General features: G+C 46.7%; 1 non-coding gene across 1 annotated transcript; it reads right to left on the bottom strand.

Moving 5' to 3' along the window:
• Positions 1–770: 770 nt before the first annotated feature.
• TRNAS-UGA (transfer RNA serine (anticodon UGA)) lies at positions 771–852 on the bottom strand. The gene has a single exon. It is a non-coding gene; the product is annotated as a tRNA-Ser (tRNA).
• Between the last annotated feature and the right edge of the window lie 6,572 nt (positions 853–7,424).

Raw genomic sequence — 7,424 nt, forward strand, 5'->3', positions numbered from 1 at the left:
TGACCTTGTACTTTCCAAAAGAACCTTACAAAGTTGTATGTGTTATTCGTATGTCTATCACACTGACCAAAGGAGATGGGGGTGTCCAATGGGGATCTCCCCACTATGGCTGGGGAGTTGATTGCCATTGGGGTGTGATTGATTGAATCAGTGACTGCGGGCAACTCTGAATTTTGAACAGCTGTTGCTGATTTTCTCTTTCTCTTTGGACTGAGCTCCTGTGCACCTGTGTGTGGTGTTGTGCCCTTCCAGACAACAGGTGACAGGTGGGGGTAGCCGGCCCCACATGATGTGAGGAATGGGAGGAGTGAGATTAAATAACGATTGCAAGCGCGTGGGTACACAGTCACACAGCTGTGAAGACGTTCTACGGGTTAATTCAAGAAAGTGATTTGTGCTTACTCCAGTGTCTGCATAAGTCCCTGTAGATCTCTCCATCCTCCTGTGCTGATCGCGCGGCATTGGCTGCTTCTTCTCTGGATAGGTCTTTTCTCTGTGTCTGTTTGTCGACCTCTCTTGTTATCGGAACTAAGCCAGCCCTCGAGCTTCAGTAACAGAAGCGCGCTGAAGAAAGTGTATGTTGACGTTTCACTCACTCACTCAGAAGGGCTAGCTCCGATTCATGAAATAATTTTGGCAGTCAGAAGATAAAAGTGCACAAATATAAGATTATGCAAGTGCAAGACGCACCTTAAATTGTTGCAGTAAGATGAATTTGTATTGTTAAGTTTCCCGTGCAACATTATAATGCCAGAAAAAAAAAGCAGCACCGTAGTCGGCAGGATTCGAACCTGCGCGGGGAAACCCCAATAGATTTCAAGTCTATCGCCTTAACCGCTCGGCCACGACTACTGACAGAAAATACTTGCTAAAGTCAAACTGATGAACTACCTTCTCTAAAGTTCGGCAGGAACATTACAGTTTAAAGTAGGTGCAATTAACAGGGCAAAAGATTATCAGCAACATTACTATTTCTCTCTTAAGATTTTTAATGATCAATGAAGAAATTGTAGGTCCTGGATATTGTCAATATTATAACCCACACTAAGGTTACACACCAATAGACTTTCCCTTGACAGGGAATGGGGAATCTGCTGGATAACACTGCCATCACTAGAGTGCCACCTTACAAGAGGAACACCAGGAATTACTCCATCTTGTTCCTGGTGTTGAAATCATTAGGTGTCAAGACAGGAGGCAAGCATTATGCTTTCTTTAATTCTGCAACTCACAGCAATTCAAAACTTTTCTAAAACGTTAAACCGAACATTTTTTTTGCTTAAAACCAAAAAGGCCCAAGAGTTTAACTAGAAACTACAAATCCCCATGAGCCTCTTGCTTTGGGTAGTCCTGAGGCTCTCTCTGTCCACCTATCCATGCCTAGGGCCCTGTATTAGTAGCTATCCGGTCAGGGTCCCTTCCTCTTTCTTTTTGCTGCAGCTCACAAGCTAAGTGACATGTTTTCTCACCTTTGCTTGTCGCGCTGTGATTTGTATTCAAATGCCAGCATGATAATAACAATTTACTAAGTATTGACCGAGCGAACAGTTAAGTATATATTATTGATTTGCAAAACAGGGGGGTCTGGGAAACTCTCTACCAGCACAAACACAGCCCATTTACTTGTTCTTGGGTGGATGGCCCCTCGGAGAGTCTCAACCGAGTCTTTAGCTCACTGTTCTTTTCACAGAGAAGACATTTCCCCACATATCAGTCTTTGTCCTGCCCAGGGGCAGTCCAGCACCGAAATGCTAGGCAATTCTCCTCTGAACAAGAGCACCACAGCAACCCCATACACGTGTTTCAACCTTGTTAGGCATCATCAGCGAGGTGAAGCTGTGTCTCTCTAAGAGCAGTGAGCAAGGGGTCCACGTCTGGAGTACCCTGGTAACTTAGGGTGGGACCCAAAGTTACTTGGGGCCATCCACCCAAGAACATGTCAATGGGCTGTGTTTGTGCTGGTAGAGAGTTTCCCAGACCGCCACCCGTTTTGCATACCAAGTAACTTTGGGTATTGAGACTCTCCCAGGGGCCATCCACCCAAGAACAAGTCAATGGGCTGTGTTCATGCTGGTAGAGAGTTTCCCAGACTCCACTCTGTTTTATATATTATTGATAGGTGGAGTTTCTCTCAGAACTTTCCCTCGCAGCTGTGACGAGCTTTCCCACTTTCTTCTTTGCCGCGTACTGCGCGAACTACACGAAGGAGCAGCTACACACACAAAGCACTTCACATAAAAAAAAAAAAACCAAAGGTATACATTTTTATACAATACAGCGGGCCCACTGCACAGCGTACAAGCGGAAAGGACGTGAAGGAGCAGCTGCACACGAAGCACTTCACATAAAAAAGAAAAAACAAAGGTATACATTTTTATACAATATAGAGAGCCCGCTGCACAGGCTGATATCCCCCAGCAGCTGGTTTGTCGAGGTAGGACAGGCACTCTGTCTCGTTACAAGGGCTATAAGGCATCCCAGACAACCTCCCCAGAATGGAGTGAGGAAGAGTGGGCAAAAGAGCCCACAGACGGGGATACTGATCTATCCCTTAGCTTCAAGAGAGTCCTAGGAGACTCACTCAGAGAAGCTTTGTCACAGGGAGTGCAGCCTCTCACACAGTGACTGGACATGCTGGAATCTCTGCTTGCCAAGCAAAATGCAGACCACGAAGCGTCCAGAAAAAGACGGGCAGATAGCCAAAGTGAAGGGGCATCAGCCAGACACCCCCATACAGAGGTTTACCATGACGGGTGTAAAAAGGCCACCCTCTTCGACCCCCCGAGCCAGAAAGAAGGGGCTAACACAGATCCCCACGAGGTAGTCAATACTGTCCGCAGGCATAAAAAGCCTTCTTGCTGAAATCGACAGTGCCACACCCAGGACCCCCTACCCCAGGGGTGAACAATTTACGGGAGGAAGACGGTAGTTATTCACCTGATGACGAAGGGGAGGAAGAGGAGGAAGAGACCCTCTCAGACCCCTGTGGCATTGACCCAACTCCAGAGGAGGAGGATAATATGGGAGACATGTTCGAGGCTATCGGGCATCCCAAATCCCAGTCCTGGGAAAATAGACCAAAAATAATGGACATAGCCGAGAGGGCTAAAGACACCAGAACCCCAGTAGACGCACAAGTTCTGGGCAGTTGGGCGCACTTTCCTTAGAGAGGAGAATGAGAGTGCTACTCAAGATGGACAGCAAGCTCAGTGATTTAGCTTCATATGAAGCAGGTGAAGGAGCAAAAGATTTACTCTTTGGAGAGGCCTTCGCCAAGGAGATGGCTCAGTTCGTAGGCACATACTCCGCATTGGAGAAAGCACAATATGAAAAATATTTCCAGGGCGCATTTTTACAGGGACCGGGCGACATCGGGGTCAATTGCCTGGTCGCTTTAACATGCAGTGAAGACCCCAGCGACCCCTAGCCCAATATTGGGAAAATTGACAACAGGACGCATTCTTCCCAGCCCGGTCCCGGTTTCTGAGGGGAATCAGGGGAAGAGGTAAGTACTCAGAGCGCAAACTTCCCGAGATGCATGGGTGCTGCGAGCGGTGACAGGCCTATATCTAGAATGCCTAGGCGATCCTACCCAGAGGGCAGAGCCTCAACCAATACATATGCTCCAAGATCAGATAGTACTGCTGCAAGAGGAGTTATGCAAACTAGTAGACAAGGACGCCATAGAGCGCGATACGCAGGGAGGTCCAAGGTGCCTCAGCAATATATTCCTAGTGCACAGAGGGGAGAACGTAAGACCAGCAATACATCTGAAGAGTCTAAACGAATGGTTGACATACAGACATTTCAAAATGGAAGGAGTACCCCTCCTTCGAGACCTTCTTCGCACAGGAGGCTGGCTAGCGCGTCAAGATCTCAGAGACGCGTATCTCACTATTCCAATAGTGATAGAACACCGGAGATTCCACTGTTTTCACTGGGCCAAGGGGATCTGGCGTTTCACATGTCTGCCATTCGGACTAGCGTCAGCTCCCTGGGCCTTCACCAAAGTAGCAGCAGCCATACAAGAGAGGGGGATCAGAATTATCATCTACCTAGACGATATCCTAATCCTAATAAGACCAAAGCCTCTCTCCAGGACCAAGTGCGCTGGATCTATGACCTAGTGTCCTCACTCAGCTTCATTATAAACAAAGACAAGTCAGAGCTAGAGCCCACTCAAAGAATAGAGTTCTTAGGTTTCATAATAGAAACCAAGAAAGCCTCTCTCAAGCTCCTGGCTCACAAAGTCAAAGCCATCAAGAAAGTACTCAAGTCACTTATTGCAAAGAAGAATATTTTGCTTTGCAATCTAGCCAAGATAGTGGGTCTTTTAGCAGCCTCGATTTCAGTCGATTTTTCCCAGGCCTCTTCATTATAGAGCCCTTTAGAGACTCAAGACCAGGCGCCTTAAAGGAGTAGTAGGTTACCATCAACTGATTACTTTAGATCAGGAAGCTGGTGGCTCCAGAACATGGAGGTATGGAATGGCCGAGTAATAATAGAATCAGATGCCAGTAGAGCCGGCTTTAGTGCCAGATGCAGGAGCTTAGAAGCAAGAGGTAAATGGCCAGCAGAAGAGCTCTGATTGCACATACATTGCCTAGAACTCCTGCCAGGGTCCTTCGCCGTACAAGCGTTTACCAAAGGCAAAGACATAGGACAATGAAGTTGGACACAGTTTGTTACTTCTGGACCAACCTTCGACGCCGAATTTGGCCGGAGAAGGCGTGGTCCGCCCAGATGGGGAAAGACTAAGCCGTCAAGTCCAATACTGTTTGACGTTTGGAAAGTTGTACTGTTAATAATTCGGCAGAGCTTGCTGCCAAAAGAAAGAGGAAAGGCCTCGGACTGGATAGCTACTTATACAGGGTCCTAGGCACGGATAGGTGGACAGAGAGAGCCTCAGGACTACCCAAAGCAAGAGGCTCATGTGGATTTGTAGTTTCTAGTTAAACTCTTGGACCTTTTTGGTTTTAAGCAAACAAATTGTTCGGTTGTAACGTTTCAGAAAAGCTTTGAAATGCTGTGAGTTGCAAAATTAAAGAAAGTAAAGCATAATGCTTGCCCCTGTGTCTTTAATAGAATCAAGGCTACCCTGTGCTGTGAGCATGGGCAAACTTCATTGTGGGTGTTCAGACCAACTCTATATCTAAAGGTGATGAAGCTATGCTTGCAGCATGTTCTGCAAGGATGCCGCCCAGTCCACTTGCATCCTCGCAATGGAGTTTATTACATCAATAGTTTTAAAGGATGTGTACTTTCACCTCCCAATTAATAGGGCCTGTGCCATAGCACGCAGCACAGGAGCCCACAGCAACTAGCTGCTGCCTGTATTTAAATTAACACGCATTGTCTTGTACAGGGACAGTGCTGCTTTCAGGCAGACTCTTTCTTATTTTTGGCTATTATGTGGTGCTTTGTGCCACATTTAAGCCAAAACTATTGCATTAGAGTACAAATAGTGTGAACTGGCATGTGAGGAGTGACACAAAGCTTGTATGTGTTTGGGTATTAACCCACCAATCGACTGACTACGGCCATGCTAATCCCTATGACCATTCACACCCAGTTACGGCCCACTCCTGCCCAAAAAAAGTCTCTTGGAAACTGTTTGAGCTCATGTTAATCAAGTTTTACCATCATACTTTGCACTCAAAGTGCCTACCAGTGTTTCTTCAAAGTAGTCCTCTAAGAGTTAATGACTTAACAGGAGCTGTAAATGGGCTACTAGTGTAATAAAAATGTCTTAACCTGGTCTGCTTACAGCACTCAATTTAGAAGCACTATGCATGTCCTTCACTGAAGTCCTATTAAAAACAAGCATTGGCAAAGCAAACAGTTTTTGATTGTGTATAAGTATTAGGCATTTGCCAGGCACTGCTATTAGGTGCCCAGGTACTTGCACCGTTTTGCAGCAGAGACAATCAATGACCAATTACTACCACTACGGTAGTGCCTGGAAAGTGCCTTTCCCATGCCTATGCAAAAGCCCAAACTGTTGCCATTGCCAAGGCTGGTTTCTGCCGGTCTCGAGGATAAACCGTCACCTCCCACTCCCGCTTTTACCATCTGGAGACAAATAACCCCAGCTGAGGCCTCATTATTGCTGGAGTGCTGTCACTCTTTGTTTTATTGGAACATTGAAAGTGGAAGCCCAACTGGAAAATAAAGCATGGGAGGACCTATTGACGGCTGTCTCCGCAGGGGATTCTAAGACATTTTGGAAGTTGGTTGTGGGAGGCCCCCAAAACAAATGAGTCAAGACCCACAGGGAAAACCATGTTGCAGCCAAAACTTAGCTTGATCATTTCCCTACTTTATATAGTGAAGAGTCCTGTGGGTATGGGGATGGGGAGCGTTGCTCAGTACTACGGCTAACTCTAAAGGAGGTGGAAGAGGCAGTTATCCAACTGGCACCTAATCGAACCTCAAGACCGGATGCAGTCACCACCGATCTATGCAAGGGCAAGATGAACCTTTGGGTTTCTCTGTTGGCAGCCTGCTTTAATTCTTATCTGGTAACAGGTGCCTATCCACAGTCCTGGAAAAACACCATTATTCAACACATTTTTTAAAAGGGTGACCCTGGAAATATTCTCGCCTATAGGCCAATTTCATTGCTGGACACCTCCTTCAAGGCTTTTGGACGGGTCATTCTGCAGCACATTGAAGGCTGGATCCTAACCAGTCAGCTCCTTTCAGAGGTTCAATAGGGCTTTAGACCTGGTTTGGGCACCCGGGACCAGGCTCTGAACCTTATCTGATAGGCGCATCTTCTGTCTATGATAGGGGGAAGCCGATTTACTTAGCCTTCATGGACCTGGGCACTGCATTTGACAAGGTGACCAGAGCTTCTCTCTGGCTGGTGCTCGGGTCCATGGGCTGTCCTCCAGAGCTGTTGCGGATTCTTCAATTGCTCCATGAAGACACCATGGCCTGTGTCCGTTTTGGAGATCATGGTGAATGTACTGAATATTTTGTGGGGGTCACGGGAGTTTGTCAGGGCTGTGTGCTAGCACCAGTCCTATTGACTCTCTACATAAATGGCCTGTTTAGAGCACTAGTGAGCACAAAAGCAGTCTTCCAGTGGCTCGGCAAAAAAGCATTGCCATGGATTGCATGTGCTGACGACACTGTGCTTATTTCCCGGACACCAATAGCCCTACAAAAGTTGATTAATGCTTACACCGACTTTATGACAGAGCTAAAATTCACCATAAATACAAGCAAATCCGTAGTGATGGCATGTAGTGCTGGGAGAGGGAAAATTGTTAAAATGCGTCCTATGCTGAGCAATGGGTCTGTCATTCCCAGGGTAAGAAAGTTCGATAATTTAGGTATCTGTTTTGCAGATAACTAGAGGGGGATAGCCCATGTTCAGCGACAAAGTACAAAAATGAAACAAGCATTGGGGGCATTGC

This window comes from Ambystoma mexicanum, chromosome 1p, assembly GCF_040938575.1.
Source record: "Ambystoma mexicanum isolate Mex_15411 chromosome 1p, UKY_AmexF1_1, whole genome shotgun sequence".
Lineage (NCBI taxonomy): Eukaryota > Metazoa > Chordata > Amphibia > Caudata > Ambystomatidae > Ambystoma > Ambystoma mexicanum.